At 43.0% G+C, this 17876-nt stretch overlaps 1 long non-coding RNA gene across 3 annotated transcripts in view; it reads right to left on the bottom strand.

The window, feature by feature from the left end:
• LOC137633623 (uncharacterized) overlaps window positions 1-2109 on the bottom strand; it is a 187838-nt gene extending 185729 nt beyond the window's left edge. For all 3 annotated transcript variants that reach the window (XR_011042312.1, XR_011042311.1, XR_011042313.1), the window contains exons 1-2: window positions 1950-2109; window positions 1457-1679 (exon numbers count right to left, since the gene is read on the bottom strand). This is a non-coding gene — a long non-coding RNA (uncharacterized lncRNA). The remainder of the gene's footprint in view (window positions 1-1456; window positions 1680-1949) is intronic.
• Window positions 2110-17876: the final 15767 nt, after the last annotated feature.

Genomic DNA, 17876 nt, shown 5'->3' with positions numbered 1-17876 from the left:
CACCCGCAAGGACGCCTTTCCCAGGGATGAGATAGCCGCCTAATACCTCCTAGTGGGGAAGGGTGTCTTTACCATGAACGGGAAGGATGCCAGACACATGGAGGTGGACCTCCAACCAGTGCTCTCTGCTTCCCGTCAACGAGCTTAAGCTCAAGTTGAAGGTCGGCATCGAGCGATGCCTGAGAAACGTACCCTGCGTTAGTTTCTGGGATAACCCCAAAAGTATCCCCCAACTGGTAGCCCTGAAGGGAACCAGTCTGCAACTGCTCTCGTTCTTACGCCAGAGCTGCAGGAAAGAAAGCGAACAAAAAGCAGAAAGAGCTGCAGCTAAGGGCACGAGAACTCTATCGGTGCATTACCTCCAGAGCCTCGGAGGGGAACACAGTGGTTAACCCGTGGGGAGTCTATGTGCGCTGCTACTATGCCTCCAATTGTATTACTCTAGGAAGCCATTCCTTAAACAGGGAGACCCGAATGCCTGAAGGAAGGCAGGAGTTGCCGCAGGTGGCAAGGAGAGATACTCTCCCGGTGGAGGGGACCACTGCTTCACTAAAAGCTATAGTATCCACAGCTAAGGGAAGTCCAGGGTCAACTGATCAAGTCAAAGGCCAGTTTATTAAGGTTGACGAGAGAGACACGGAACGTCTACTTTCTACCGAGCCAAAATAAAGTGATGTACACCGTAATATTACCAGTATGGGTGTGACAGGGGTAGCTGGTCTGCCCCACTCTGCTGACTAGCAGTGGGTAGTTACACCTTGTTACAATTCTTATGGCTGATTTCAGCTGTTTTTAAAATCCATCGCCACTATAAAGAGCAAAAGGGTTTGTATATAGTTGTATATAGGGCAGGAACAATTATGAAATAAAGTGCAGTACAGAAGTAACTCGGTTTAGGAGTAACTTTGAATAGGAGTCTACAAACTCAACTTGGTTTATGAAAATTGTATCTATCTGTGAGCAAAGATTTCATACCGTATGGGAATGTTATGTGGATAAACAATGAGAAGACTAAAATGAAAGCAGTCAAACGGTGCCCATACACCATCCATGCAGTGTTCACCTTCTTCTTACTCCATGTTCATGACGTTTGAAAGTAAGGGCAAAAATAATCGTCTCTAAAAAGGTTCCTTATAAAAATTGAATGAGAAGAAAAAAGGATAAATCAAATGGTTCAGTAAGTGATAGTGAAGGTCATTCTTATCTCCCACCAACCAAAGGTACGGAAGTGTGAGTTAATTTGTCAGCAATTTCTACTTTTCATTTTGATTTCTAATCTTCTACTTATTTCTGACGATAGGGGTTATAAATTGTCGATAATTTACATTATGAAACCTTTAAATCTGATGACATATGTTTATTTATGTGAATTTTCTTTATTTTTTATGGGAAAACTCGTAAACCAAGATACTGTACTACTGCATTGCTTTAAACTGGAGTTTTGTACACAACTCACCTCAAGAATTTTTCATCATTCTTGACATTTCCCGAATTGAGTCTATGCAAGATCTTTTTTGTCATTCTTGGTGTTGATACTTAGTTCCCATAGCCTTCCATCTTGATTCAGCAGGGAGAGCTTTTCTCTTCCTTACTGTCAAAGATTCTTACTACGTTCAGCACATAAAAATACATTTGTGCGGTCTCTAGCTTTCGAAACATCTGCCAGCAGGATTATCTTTCTGAAATGACCGATTTGATAATGGACGAATCACGTTCCATTACAAACTTACAGTACAGTAATTAAACTGTATACAGTATACACTGTATAGAGTTATAAAAGGTTAAACAATTCAAAGTCAAGATACACTACATTCCAATCAAAATTAAAAAAAACTGTTATTTAAATTCAGAACATTCAAACTATTTCTATATGGATCACCAATATTGAGAGCCTTAGGTCTAATTTCATTACAAATATTGAATAGTTTAGCATATACAGTTGACTTTACTTTTGGTCCCAATTGAAGAGGATGTACTAAAACACGCGGCAGAGCAGATGGTGACTCACGAACGTATACAGCTGCGGCAGTATGCTCGTGCAGCCTTAACCAGAGGAAAAGCTGTTGTCGAGAATTTGCACACGTTGGCATCAAAATTCAGTCAACCTGCATGACCTGAAAGCATAGTTAATGGTATTATTAACTAGATTAATCTCTGGAGGAAATTAAAACCCGATAAAAATGGCTAAATCTTCAAGATATTTGTGTTTTTTTTAACTATGCAAAACTTAATCCTTTGATAAGAGTATGATTTCAGTGTAGATGGAACTCAGCTTTAAAGAATTCATAATGGGGTTCGTAATGAATGCACTGGCGGGTGGTTGGAGAGCCTGTCCCCTCGTCAGCACACTGCACAGACGCTTCCGACCTTCGCCTATGACTTAGGGAGTGGACTCAGGGTTGTATTATTAGGAAAAATACGAATCACTTTAAACATTTCTAATTATTCCTTCACAGATACAGATCCAAACCCTAGCTCCTTTCAGAGGAGAAAGTTCCTATAATCAAGTCGACTTGTATCAAATACCAGGATGTCCAAAGACTTTGACCAAGGGAGATGTTTAAGTCTTGGCTTTTCTTTTTCATCCAATCAGAATCGGATGTTTCCAAAATTTAAAAACAGGGTATTGGGAGCACCAAGCGTGGTTTGGAGATGCTCTTTCTAATCCACCGAGACGAGAAAATGGGAACACATCACTGCAAGAGTGAAGATACTTGTAAATCGTTTTATAATTCGACTAATTCGAAAATTGTAAGGATTGTGAAGTTTACCGAGAGTAATGATTTTACAGCTTATTTGTATAAGATAGGACTCCAGGTGGATTATTCTGGTGTTTATTCAAAGTATTGTTTTGGTGAAATGCGTTATAACTATGATGGAAAATCAACGAACAACAGCAAATCCACGTTTTATGGCGGTGTTATAATACAGTAGCTCGTGCCACGATTCCAGGAATTGTTGCCCGTCCCAACACTATAAACGCCCCATTCTTTCTTCTTCTTCGCTAATTGCCGGGCCATCTCACCCAAAACAAAAAGGAAGTTGACCAACAGGGAGAAGATCATACATGAAGATTCCGACTTCAATGACTTTGAGTAATGTAAGTACAGTATATACATCTATATTTATGTTAATGTAGTTCATTGGGACAAATGTAAATTTACTTTTTAGGTGTGAAATGGATTTCCTTTTACAAAATATGATTGTGTTACCTTGCTAAGAGTCAAATGGGTTGCAAATCAAACACAGGGTAGGCTAAGAATACGGCAGTCTAGCCGTTAGGTAAGGACACGACTTGTAGGTTAGGTTAAGTAGGGATGTTTAGGTCAGGTGGTGTTCTTGAGTAGAGGTTTTGCAGAACAACGGACAGGGGTTTTTGTAATGCGACGGCGATGTCTTACGAATCACTAGGAAAAAAGAAGGAAATTTCAATTTCATCATCATTATCATTATTAAAGGAGGAAATTAACCAGCCTCATGAATCAAGCTGGTCTCTTCAGAACTGGTCAAAAGGCAGTTTGGGGAGGTAACGTATGCATAATGTGGGGACAGAGAACGGTGAATGGATATATATTTACCAAGTTTATGAAAGAGTTGAAAATAAGTATAGGGCACGGCCATCATCATACATAGAGGTGGCCGCTATTATAAATAGAGATAGCCGCTATCATATAAACAGGTGACTGCTACCATACATACATGTGGCTGCTATTATAAATACAGATGGCCGCTATCATACATACAGGTGTCTGCTACCAAACATACAGGTGTCTGCTACCATACATACAGGTGGCCGCTTTCATACATACAGGTGACTGCTATCATACATACAGGTGTCTGCTACCATACATACAGGTGGCCGCTTTCATACATACAGGTAGCCACTATCATAGATTCAAGTGGCCGTTATTATAAATACAGGTGTCTGCTATCATACAAATGATCAAAAGATATTACCTAAAAACAACTAATTTACGAAATAACCCTTTGAAGGAATTCGTCTTCATACGATAGACAAGTGTCTACTCTCAACCTTATGGCAGTTGCCATAAATGTTTACCGTGACACGGCTAATTACTAAGTACAATTGCTAAACTATTAGTTTAGGTAGTCCGTACCATTATGAAATATTTGTGTTCAACGTGGATAAAATAGAGCTGATATATATTAAAAAAAAATAACTTAATCGTGGTTTCCTAGACTTCTAACTTCTCAAGACTGCGGCAATTTGCGGGCACTCTTCTTCTTCTTTCTTAATGTATTAGCACACGTCACCTATCAGGCAACCATAGTGCTATCCCTCTCATATTTTACTTTGTAACAAATCATAGAGTTTTGAGGAGGCCCGAGGACTTCAGGAAGACTGCTAGATGACGGTAGATCTTCTTCAATACATGTGGAGTTCCAGAGTCAGCCCCCAGGATCCTATCTAGCTGAAAAGGGACACCAATCCGAAACAGAGAATGTCTCAGAAACACTCTGGATGTAAAATATCGAGGGCAGTGTAGTATAATGTGCCTTACATCCTCTACTTCACCACAAGAGCAAAAAGGTGAATCCTCAAGGGAAAGGCGATGTAGATGGGCTTTCAGTCTTAAGTGTCCAACACAAAGTCAAAGAATTGCAGAGTTTAGCTTCCTTGATGCCAATGACGTTGTTAGAGCTGTCAACAAATTGGAGCCTTTGTAAGGTGACGGCCAAATCCCGTAGAAAACGGGAATATTCTGAACTATGGCCGTCGTTCTGAAAAAGATTTTGGCGGGAGAAGCTAACTTAAAAAACCCACCTAACCTATGCTAAAAGCCGTATCCTTACCCAGGGGGGCTTCCCCCCCCGGTCCCCCCCCCTTACACAAGTTTCCTTACCTACGAATACGACGGGAGAAGCTAACTTAAAAAACCCACCTAACCAATGCTAAAAGCCGTATCCTTACCCAGGGGGGCTTCCCCCCCGGTCCCCCCCCCCCCTTACACAAGTTTCCTTACCTACGAGTACGACGGGAGAAGCTAACTTAAAAAACCCACCTAACCTATGCTAAAAGCCGTATCCTTACCCAGGGGGGCTTCCCCCCGGTCCCCCCCCCCTTACACAAGTTTCCTTACCTACGAGTACGACGGGAGAAGCTAACTTAAAAAACCCACCTAACCTATGCTAAAAGCCGTATCCTTACCTTCCCCCCCGGTCCCCCCCCCTTACACAAGTTTCCTTACCTACGAGTACGACGGGAGAAGCAAACTTAAAAAACCCACCTAACCTATGCTAAAAGCCGTATCCTTACCCAGGGGGGCTTCCCCCCCGGTCCCCCCCCCCCCTTACACAAGTTTCCTTACCTACGAGTACGACGGGAGAAGCTAACTTAAAAAACCCACCTAACCTATGCTAAAAGCCGTATCCTTACCCAGGGGGGCTGCACCTCCCCGGACCCCCCCTTACACAACATATTTAAGATCCGTAGACCATTTCCAAACGTTTTTATTCTATACAAGATAACAGTCGGAGCGATAATAAGCAAATTAGGACGCTTAGCCGTAGCCCTTCAAACTACCCAACAAATTTGATCTTCTATATGGGCCAAGCTGAGAGAATTGAAGTTCCGCCTCTCTATCCAATCTCCACTTCTCCCATACAGCCCTACGATAAGCTGTGATATGTTCTGAAACTGGAATATGTACAGGATATTCACTATGTTAACAAATGAATGAGCCCCTTTTGCAATGGAGTCCACAAGTTCATTTCCCTTGTCACCACTATGACTTGGAACCCACTGAAGTTTCACCACAATATTTTTCTCTTTCAATGACTTTAGATTGCAACAAATAGGATCCACCAACGAGATCGAAAACCAACTGCATAACAACGAATTCAATCTAAAGAAACCTTTGAAGCCGTAAAAATAACAACTTTCGAATGATAAAGAAACTCTAAAACAAACCTCAAAGCCTTCACAACTTGGTCAAAAATCAAAACGTTCGTAAACAAACTTTTGTAAACAAACAAATGGCTCCCAAATGTATAATCAGAGTTTCGAACTATTTCATTGTGTAATATATTGAGGATATTAAAGCACAAATAATACAAATATTACAAGTTTTGATACAAATAAAATCAAATAAACACTAAAAATGAAAAAAAAATATATTAATTTTCTTCGCACTTCGAAAAAAAGGGAATCAAACTTTTTAAACAAATGGCTCCCCGACAACTTGATCAAATAAGTGGCGTAAATAACTTTGGTATCACAAATGAAATTTTATCAAAATTGAGCCAAAATGTAGAAAATAATTACCAGTTTTTTCGTAACTTGAGAATTTAAATTCCGATACAAATGTATCTCATTAACGTTGAAAAATCAATTACGGTTGGATGATGTCTAGGACTTGTACCATTAATGAAAATATTATTAAAATTGAGGCAAAAGTATCATAAAACTTAGAAAAAAGTATCAAAATACATTTTGTAATTTAGGAATTTAAATTCCGATACAAATGTATCTATTTAACTTCGAAAAATCAATTATTATTGTAGTGAATAGAGCGGCTTAATGCCTCTCTCCAATATGGCATCTCCATACTGGCTGACAGTCGGCCAGTTCAGCCAGCTAGTATATTATTTGTGCATAATCGAGTGATTTTGACAATTGTTTCAATTAAATATGGATAATTAAAATAAATAAATAAGATTAAAATAATAATGATTACATATAAAAAGATGGGTTTGATTCGATTAATTCCCAGACTTACGTTTCTTATTGAGAATTCCTCTAAATACTCTGGATACGAGAAACATATTTCAGGTCCTGTAGGAGTCACAATGTTTCCACATGTGATAGGACCAGGAAAACAGCTCAAAACAGTCAGTTATTAATGCAGCGTGGTTAAAATACTAAATCTAAAGAGCATTCTAGTTTTAAAACATTAAATTCTCACAGTTAGGACAAACTGTTTAAGAGGCCATTGACAGTAGACTGCAAGAGGGAGACTTCTTAGCATTATTATATACATGTCAATATTTTCTATGGTTCGGGAAAACTATTATTGGCAGAGTAATACGTCAAAATTTACCAACTTCTGGGCAGTGTTAAGTGACCTACCATATCCTGCAGCCCTATGAAATTATCCCTAAGTTCATCCTATTGTTCCTATGTTTCTTGTTTTTTTCCTTCAAGTTTTTTAAACTCCCCCCCCCCCCCCCCCGCATCTACTACAAAACCATCGGGCATGTTTAGATTCACTAATTCTCTTAAATTCACTTCTGTCTAGTTGACCACAGCCTATATATGGAACTATACACCACACAAATCACATTCTATCGCTTCTTGGTTCGATCTTACCCCTTTTTTGCACCATCCGCAGTCATTTGGACCAGCCATGCTTTCTTCTTGTTCAGAGTCACTTGAATATTCTTCCTCTCCTTTTCCCCCTTTCACTTCCTTCTTTCTCACACTCACACCCACTGCACCTTTCACTGATTCTCTCTTAGACACCATGTTTAATATCTTTTGAGCTTGAGTATGTTATTCTAGAGGCTTTATAATTATCAGAACACAAAATCACGTTTTGAGGCACAGATAAATATTGTTATCACCTTACATTTCATTAAACATATCAAGAGTAGGGTTGTCAGGCGTCCTTTTGTTCTCTGTCCCACATTGACCCTTCTAGGAAACCCTTATTGTCCTGATTTTAGTTCAACATAATGCTAATGTTGAGTGTGTATCCTCACTCACTAATGTCCTGTGGACTGACGAGCGGAACAGGTTGAATGTAGCTTCTCTGTAAAGGATCTTGTTGACTGGTGCTAGAGAGGACCTACTGAAAGAAGTTAAACTTACTTACTTTGATGGCTGCTTTTCCGGTCCCATACAGCAGGGGAACCCCACTCTTTACAGGACCTCCGCTCTCGTTTTACCTTATTCGGTCAGAGTATTTAACATTTCATGTCTCATATTCTTCATTTACTGTTAAATCGTCACTGTCAAAGGACTCATGAAATGAGAAAGTCTTCAGGGAAATATAATTAAAGAATAGAGATTTGAGTTAAATTTTTGCTTATGTAAATTTTTTAATTTTATCCTAACAAAATGTTTGTTGAAATTCCGTATAAATATGAGAGAGAGAGAGAGAGAGAAGGAATGGGGGGGGGGGAGTACTAGGATAGCCATAAGTGTAAACACTGAAGGAGGGTTGGGCTAACTTGGAGGAACCTCTGCGTCACAGTTACGTGATTAAGTACCACTTCTTCGAAATGCTCTGAAGGAAGGGAAGAAGTTCCTCTTTTTTCTAAGAGTAAACGGGTTAATGAAGCACATCTGTCAATTCATTGTACCACCAAGGTTTGAAACATTCATTGCTGTAGTTTCATGGAAATTCACAAGCCTATTTGTTTGATATTTGGGTAAAACACTATTACAGGGCCTCTGGGAACGTTAGGGTAAGTGTACGGAATTAAATTAAGGCAAATTTACTAATCCTTTCTATGAAACTGTGTTATTAGGTAGAGTATTAAATACTCAACCTGTCAAAGATATTACGTTTCTCTAAAAAACCGAAATAGGATAGTGTGTAGATATATTTTTACTTATTATTATAAAAAACTGCAGACTTTAATCTGAAAATAATATTTTTATGTTATATAAAGCTAATAAGATAATAAGTACTTAAATTATTAATTTTATTATTCTCTCAAATTGTTTTTAAATAAATATTTTTTTTTTTCTATAGCTGGAAGTGTTGGGTTTGCAATAAGACAACGTCCTGGTGACCCAACTTTACTACAAGATATTCAAGAGCCGACTGACTGGCAACAGCGTATGCAGAGGCATGCTCGGCAGCGCATGGCCGGAAAACATATCGCACATCCCCCCCCTTCAAGATTATACTTATACATGGCAAAAATAAAAGGGGGAAATGTCCCTAGATCAATGAGAAATGAGAGAGAAGAAAAATATTAAAGCTAACTTTTCGCTACATACACAAAAACAGAATAAAATACATAAATTTTCTGGAAAGAAATATCAACTCCTGATGCAATTACATACAACGGATAATAACACCATTCTGCAAAGTCTTTGAGCCACTTGGGTTTACCGGCGGCCCTTCTCGGCCTACTAATGACGTTGGGCTCCTGTATGGGGTGTTACCTGTTCTGTCGGGGTATGGCTTGCGGAGGTCCCGAGCTGAGACACGGGCGTGCCGGAGGGCGGAGCGATGACTCTCAGGTGTCGTCTATTCCTTTTTGATAGCCTGCCGCTCCCGTTGAGCTTGACGGTGTACTGACGATGGGGCTTTGTTTCCGTTACTATGCCCGTTCTATCCCACTGCTTGGTAGCTTGGTTTTGTATGCGTACACGGGTACCTAGTTTGATGGGCGGCAGTCTTCTGGTAGTGCCAGGGATGCGCATCACCTCCTGCGACCTTGCCACTTGTAACTCCCTTTGACGTATCGTCTGCCTCCAATGTCTGTCTACTAACAGGTGTCTCCTGGACGTCGGTACCCATCGCGCAGCTGGCGACCCGTTGCAAGTTGAGACGGCGACTTGTTAATCTCCCTAAGGGGAGTGTTGAGATACTGAAGTATCACCAGGGCCGTTTTGTCCGACTCAAGGGCTCCAACTTCAGCTTGTTTTCTCGGAGTAGCCTCTTTGCCAATTTGACAGCTGCTTCTGCCCTACCATTAGACTGGGGATACTGGGCCGACGACAGCCGGACCTTGACTCCCCATCTCCTGAAGAAGGCCTCCATCTCCTCGCTGGCCAAGTTCGTACCTCCGTCAGTTGATATTTGTTCCGGGGCTCCCCAACACGAGAAATATGATCGAAGGTGATTGATGATTTTGTTAGATGTGGCACCATTGGGGAAATAAGCTACTTCTAACCAACCTGTTAGTGTATCTGCATATACCATGTATACACTGCCTTCTATCTGGAACATATCTGCGACGACTTGCTGGAAGGAGTATTCCGAAGGGGGCGTGTGCATCATTTCTTCAGGAGGCAGTGAGGGGGCGTGTTCATCACATGAAGTGCATTGGGCGTGGCAATGCTGAAGGTCCCTTCTATTCCCGGCCAATAGACCGACTCCCTGGCTATTCTAAGCATAGAGTCGAGGCCTTGGTGTCCAGTGTGTAGGTTAGCGGCTACCTGGCGGCGTAAATCCTCGGGGATGACCAAACGAACACATCCTTTGTCCACTGAGTATGTCACCAGATCCTGGTTGATGGCTAGCCGGTCCCGAACGCTGAAGAAGGAACGAAGGCAGGCAAGTTCTTGCAATTTCTGTTAGGGCCAGTCGCCCGCTGCAACCCTGGCAAGCAAGAGCTGATATACAGGGTTGTTAGATGAGGCGCTCCTGACGCAGTCTTCATCCAACACGATGATATCCGGTTCCAAGGCAGCCATGGTTGCACATGCCACTGCCACTTGAATGTCGTCCTCAAATTCCACGTCGGAAGCTTCGTGGGATGCTCGCATGGTCGGGTACCTTGAAAGAAAATCCGCGGCAGTGTTCCTTTTTCCGGGCAGGTATTTCATGTGGAACTTGAACTGGAGTGTCTTCTCTTTCAGGTTGAATAATCTTGGGTTGATGACGTCCTTGAGGGCTCTGTCACCCAGCAGTTTGATGAGTGGACGGTGGTCCGTGATGATGGTGAGATTAGGACACCCAAGTAGGAACAACCTGGCCTTCTGCAAGCACCAGGTAAATGCCAGGCTTCTCCTTCTACGGGGCATACCTAGCTTCAGAGGGGGTGAGGTGTCGACTACCACACAGGGCAAGGCATCAGCCGCCCTTGCAACAAAAGGGGCTGTCAGCTGAATGACAAACTCAATACTGCTGAAGGACTATGAAACCGATGCCTTCCTTGCTCCAATCTGTCATTATCGTCGTAGTGTGTGTTTTGTCATAATATGCCAAGCTGTCCTTGGCTAATTGACGGATGACTTCCTGTGCCTGCCGGAGTTTGTCACGTAGCTGGCTATCCCAGTAGACGTTTTTTTCCGGTGGGTTTACTGAGGAGGTCCCCTAAAGGGCTCCATGATGGGCGCCGTTGCAAGAAAGGGAGCTAATTGATTCACGAATCCGAACCACGACCTAATATCCATGATGGAGGGCTTCTCTGGCATATGGAAGTTACGAATGGCATCTAGTCGTTCATCTGCGAGCTTGTATGACTCCCATCCCAGGTGATAAAAGACGAAAGTAACCTCTCTCTTGCAGAATTTATACTTCTCGGGCTTGAGTGTGATACCTGCAGAGGCACACGTTGACAGGAATTCATATACATGCCAGAATGCCTCTTCGATCCTGTGATCGTAGAGCAAAGTGTCGTCAATGCATTTATGCTTTCTGGTGATGTCTTGCAGGGCATCATCGAACCTTTTTTTGTAGGCGTCAGACGCCGAACAGTGACCCATGGGTGTTCTACGATAACGGTATCGTCCCCATGGGGTGATGAAGGTCGTGAGTGGGCGGCTGTCCTCGTCCAATTCCACTTGATGGAAACCCCAATGGGCGTCCGCCATAGTCTTTTACGTGTGAATGGGGATGCTTGAAATCATTTCGAAGGGTGCCGGTGTATGATGAGTCTCACGAAGACAGTGGGCGTTGAAGCGCTGGAAGTCTACTGTGCGGCGAGGTTGGCCCGTCTTCTTGGCTACTACAACCATCCTCGCACACCATTCCGTTGCATCCCCACTGGGCCTGGTTCTATCACACCCTTCCGAACGTCCTCGTCAAGTTGGGCCTTGACCTCCTCTTCCCGATGCTTAGGGATTGTTGCGGGCGTGTGACAGGCATAAGGCACGGCATCAGGCAACAAATGGATGTGGTGCTCCTTGCCCGTCATTGCAGGTAAAGGTTCCCTTGTTGTGTTAAAGGTTGTTGATGAGAAATGCCGTAATAACCATTCCTCAAGTCTTGGTATATTCTCATCCACAGGCGAGATAGGTAAGGTGGCTGGCTTCATTGTCTTAGGGGAGTTAGGCCGTGCGACTTCCTCGTTAAACACATCAGCTGATGCAACGAGATGGTAGGGGTGAGGGGAGCCAGGCGGTACTATTCCCAGCTCCTTACAAGCATTCAGTGATATATAAAAGTTCTTGGCCGTCGGCACAAAGTAAACCTCCTGCTTCGTGCGTCGCCCACGTATATCAATGAAGCATGCCGTTGATCCGAGACATCTCACTCGGAGATTAGCTACGTCCCTCAGACCTGTTTGCGGCTGAAACTCCAGGGGATTTATTTGCAGGCTTGAAAGAATCATGGGTCCGGCAACGCAGATCTGTGCTCCTGTATCTGCTACGACGAGTGTAGATACTGAATTCCCGTTCCTATGGGAAACACAAGCCTTGCTTGTAGGGTGGGGTGAGAGGTGTGTGTCTGCAACAATCACTAAACTCAAGGCAAGCGGCGCTTTCTTCGTACTCCTACAGCATTTCTGAAAGTGCCCTGCCTTTTGGACCCCGTGGCATGTCATATTTTTGCGGGGCACGAAGCTCGACCAAACGGATGGCGTCGCCCACAATTTCTGCAACACTTTACATTGAAGTTGCCACACAACACCGCGACGTCTGGCTCTACGTCATCCCTGCCAGTGACGTCATCACTCAAGGTGCCAGCAGATTCCCTCTCACCGATAGCGACACGCGGGACACTTTCAACGTCTTGGCGTGCAGCTTCGAAAGTGCAGCACAGTGCCTGAAAGGCATCTACACTTTTAAATGTATCACATGCCTGAAAAACGTGCCTTTTTAATACAGGGTCACTGAAGCCTAACATTATTTTCCGCAACAGCATGTATTTTATCAAGCACTCCCCGCATTTAGGACACTGAAAATCACAGTCGGTGGCCTTCTGACCACACCTCGAAAAAATAGTTGCTCACTGACTCCTCGCTCCCTTGTGCGAGGGCAAAGAATTCAGACCCCTTCACTGCCTGATTTGACAACCGCAACACAATATTCCCGATGGCGCCTAGAGCCGCGTCTGGGGCGAGGGCGTTCCATTTGGCATCTGAATACCGAGCGTCCAGCGCACGTTGCAACGCCGGCATACATTTGAGCCTAATGTGCAGGTCAACATCCTGCAGTGGGAACTTGTTAAGGTGAATCCAACACGTCATCGAACGTCTCCAGGATCTGAACGCTGCCAAGGACATTACCGAATCACACTTCTTAGGGGCAGCAGAGACAGGAACTTCACTGGCATGTGCTCCAGAACTGGGAAGGGCATCCTGAAGGGAACAGATGGCGTGTTGCTGGTCTGCAATTAACGTCTGTGCTTGCATCACGACCTGTGACAAGGCCCTTGGCATCGCAGGTGAGGCACGCCTCAGCGTGCCCATGGGTGGTCTATGTATCTGGGGCATGGCTTGGTTCTCATCCTACTCACTGCGCCATGTTGGGTTTGCCATGAGACAACATCCTGGTGACCGAACTTTATGACAAGATACTCAAGAGCCGACTGACTGGCAACAGCGTATGCAGATGCATGCTCGGCAGCGCATGGCCGAAAAACATATCGTACACAGCAAACTGTAGTTTCAGTTTCTGTCCTCCACACACACAGCTTAGTCAATGTTAAATTGTACTGTATAAATATTGTAAAGCACAGAATTACAGAAGTGTAGGCTATGTGTGCTGTGAGTCAAGTCATCCGGACGAAAACAGTGAACACTTACAGTTCAGTTTAGCTTTAGTGATAGCAGTACAGGTAAGTGTTATACTGTATTCCCATAAAGGAGCAACTAAAGGGGAGTAATCTTAGAAGAGCTGCTTTTACCATAGCTAAAGAGTCTCTTCTACCCTTACCCTTTAGAGGAAAGTAGCCACTGGACAATTACGGTGCAGTATTAAACCCCTTAAGCAAAGAAGAATTGTTTGGGAATTTCAGCATCGTCAGGTGTGTGAGGACAGAGGAGAATGTGTAAAGAAGAGGCCAGACTATTCGGTTGTATGTCGGTAAAGGAAGAATGAACCATAACCCGATAAAAGGATCCAATGTAATCGATTCTTACATTTAATTGCAATTGTTTCTCTGAGCTCTTCTTCTAAAAGCTTAGTTGTATCAAACCTAGGTGTTCTATCTCCCTTTCTGTTGGGTGCTTCCAGTTTTAATTTCAGTGTGGCAATGAGTAGCTGGTGGTCACTACCCATATCTGCACCTCTATAGCTTCTTACATTTCTCAGAGTCCTCCTTCTCTCTTTATCAATGGCAATTTGATCTGCCCGATTGTTGTAATTGCCACATGGTGAAGTCCATGTATAGATGTGGATGTTCTTGTGTTGAAAAAGAGAACCTCCAATGACAAGATTATTTGCTAGACAGAAACGTATTTATAGATACATCTATCACTTTATTTCATGCCAGACAAGTGGCGTGGAATTAAGGTATCAGAAATACAGCCAAAATGTGCAGGGACTATTGAATCTAACTGTACTATATATAATATAAACTATAATCAATATTACCAAGAAGAGAATCAAGTCCTCTTAACCTTTCAAAAATAATACTCTTTTGGACAACGCATATATATAGGTTTAATTATTTATTCCTACATACAACAGCGGATTTGAGTTTGAAAGTAACATCTCTATGTCATATAATTCAAGCAATTATTAATTTTATTATTCTTTCAATCAGGTTTTAAATTATTCCTTTTTTTTCTAAGATCTGAAAAACTCTATATTTGAATTTCTCAATGTGTTTATAGGTAGTAGATTGGCCATGGCAGCAGCCACCCAATGAGATACCACCGCTAGAGAGTTATTGGGTCCTTTGACAGGGCAGACAGTACTACATTGGATCCTTTTCTCTGGTTACGGCACAATAATAACCAAACAGTTGTTTTGTTTGTATGGAAGGATTGCCTTAAGTACATATATGCTCAGTATAATCATATACTGTAGTTGTGTGCTTAAGTGAAAGCAGTCGTAGCTAAGCCCTCAAAGAGGAAGGATGCCTCAGCTTGCCCAAGAATCGGCTTATCTGGCACAGGGGACACCAGGCATTCCCTCGCCTTGCCTACCATGAGCTCTTACAGCCTGACATTCATCTGTAATACCATCTACAAATCCAATGACCTCCCCTGCCAGGGCTTCTGTCCACCAGATTCCAAGGAAAGGTGTATTTCATGTCACAGATACTCTTATTTAAGAGATTATGTATGGGGTCTATTCCTAATCAAATTGAATATTGAGGTGGACTTTAAAGCCTGCCATTATCAGATCTATTGCCGGTGTGATGATGCACTCTTCCTGAATGTGACTCGTCACTCGTAGGAGAAGGGAACCACCTCTCTACAAGAGCAGAATTTTCCCAATGAGGAATCCAAATATTATAGATAAAACTACTTGAGAACAACATATTCACATGCACGAGGGCTGGTTTGGAGATGCAGTCCTCCCACCTCCAAGCAAGAAGATGACCAGGTCTACAAAAGCCTGTGTCAGTGCCAGCAATGTCAAACCACTGCAGGCTGAGCTTTCCCTGGAAGACTCGCCTACTCCCAGCCACAGCCTGCCTCTAGCCTAACTCTGGCTTCATCAGACCCACCGGCCTCCAGCATGGACCAAGAAATAACCAATGCAGCTACTCCAAACCCAGATCCTGCCCAACTGACATCCAGCCCACCTTCCTCTGCCACGGAAAACTGAGGAACCCACTGAAAAAGTCCCGCTCGACTCTGATGGGATTCACCACCGTGACTGTAACTGCACAGTATGTCTCACCCAGCCGTTGGATGAAGCCACTGCAACAATCCCCAGCTTTCTACCAGTCGCTGCACCTTTGTCCAAGTTCAAGGTCCAGCCCACTGAAGGAAAACCTTCCTATGCCCCTGTTGCCGCCCTCGCTTCTGCCAACTCCTAATCAAATTTCTCAACTCGACCAAACCGCAAAAGGGAGCTCATTCTCACCCCAAAGAATCAGGAGAGTGTCAGTTTCCTCCTGGAAGAAAGCTCACCGGAGCTTCTAGATCCGGCCAAGAAGCAGCGCAAAGTCGTCGTCTCCAGATACCCAATCTCCAGGCCACTAGATATAGCCATCTCTCTCGACAACATCGCAAAGAACAAGATGAAGTTCCTGTCAACAACATAATCGCCACAGTCAATGGGCCCAAACACCCTACCCTCCACTTGGGAATATGGGGCACCTTCTCCTTCACAGACTACATTCCTGAGCTGCTTCGGTGCTACCATTGTCAACGGTATGGCCATCACCGCGAGGACTGCAAAGGACCTAATATTTGCAGAGTCTGCAGCCGACACCAACCCTCACAAGAATGCATAGATGCCCACAAGCGAGGTAAAGCCACCTAGCCGAAATGTCCAAACTGCTCTCGCTCCCACCTTGCATGGAACAAGAGGTGCTCTGAGCACCTAAAGAGGTTTGCAGCCATGCAAGGCACTCATATAGTCAACACACCTAAACCGCAGAGAATTCCCAGACAGAGACGCCGCCATCCACTCGCCGTCACTCCAGATCCTGTCATTCAAACCACCTCCACTCCTGATCTGGCCACTGTGGCTACTACCATTCCTGACCCTGTCATCCAGAAAGCTCCAGTGCCCTCACTTCATCCAAATCCTTCCCCGTCCCAATCCTCCTATTCAATCACCCACCAGCTAAACACCTTTTCCTTGCAAGACTTAATCCCAATTACCATACACCTTTTCACCCGGGTCTCATCCCTTCGAAATGTCCAAGATCCCCTTCAGACCTCAAGTCATATCCTCCCTTTCCCCCCAAACCAACCTCACTGCCTCACCATCCCTAGAGCAGCTATAATTTCTTACACTTAAAACTGCTCCTTTCCTCTACTACTAATTGTCCTTCTCTCCTCTCCCAGTCTCTCTCACTCACTGGGACTTGCTTCAATACCACTATTCTCTACTGCTAAAGCCTTCCCTTACGGCTCTGAATCGGATCGATTTTGGGTGCTCATAGGAAGAGCTACACACCCGTGCAGAGCAGAGGCACTCTTTGACTCTCCTCATATATCTACTTTGACTCAATGCTCCGGGGGTAGAGCAGAAGACCTCTTTGAGTGTCCTTATATAATTACTTTGACACAACGCTCTATGTGCAGAGCAATAAAACACTACACTTCCTCTTTCACTGATGTGACTTAGGAGAAACTTCCGGGCCCAATCTATGGCAAGAGAGTGATAATAAAAACAAGAATTATTTCAAAATGTTAGAGCAAAAACATTAATTTTGATAACTAGGATTGTTTACATCTTTGCCAAGAGATGATATGTTTACATATTCATTAAGGACGAAGATGTAAAGTTGTAAGCTTTGTTAAAACTCACCTATTGTTCAATTTTTATACTTTCTTAAACAGAAATACAGCTTAATTCATAAACTAAAACAAATATTTTAGCAATAATTCTTTCTCTTAGGAAATATGAAATATCCTTCAATAGCATACCTTAATAATGAGGGAGTTATTTGATCCTAAAATTGAGGTTAACGACGGCAGACCACGCACAGTTAATCAGTTTACTTTAGAAAGTATAAACATAACAATGGAAAATATTATAATTTGCTGTTTTTATTTACAAATACGATACAATTAAGTGAAACACCAATTTAATTAAAATTCGGTTTATTTCATAGTTGTCATTTTTCACTACAGTAAATGGATATACAGTATACAGCGATAGGTGAAATGAGCTGGGTGGGGGAAGAGGTAAATGGGGGAAGGCACGCACAGTGTAATGGATTTGAAATCTTCGCTCCATAAAAATCTTTAATTACAACTGTGGTTTATTATTCAATAGGTATTGCAGTTACCTCTCTACCGCGTGTAGGTGAAATTGTGAAGTGTGATCTCGCGTATAAAGAGGGCTGACTGTGCATAATACACACATGATAACC

Source organism: Palaemon carinicauda, chromosome 43 (genome assembly GCF_036898095.1).
Source record: "Palaemon carinicauda isolate YSFRI2023 chromosome 43, ASM3689809v2, whole genome shotgun sequence".
Classification (NCBI taxonomy): Eukaryota; Metazoa; Arthropoda; class Malacostraca; order Decapoda; family Palaemonidae; genus Palaemon; species Palaemon carinicauda.
Note: the sequence above shows the minus strand (reverse complement) of the source record. Positions and strands in the feature narration are given on the sequence as shown.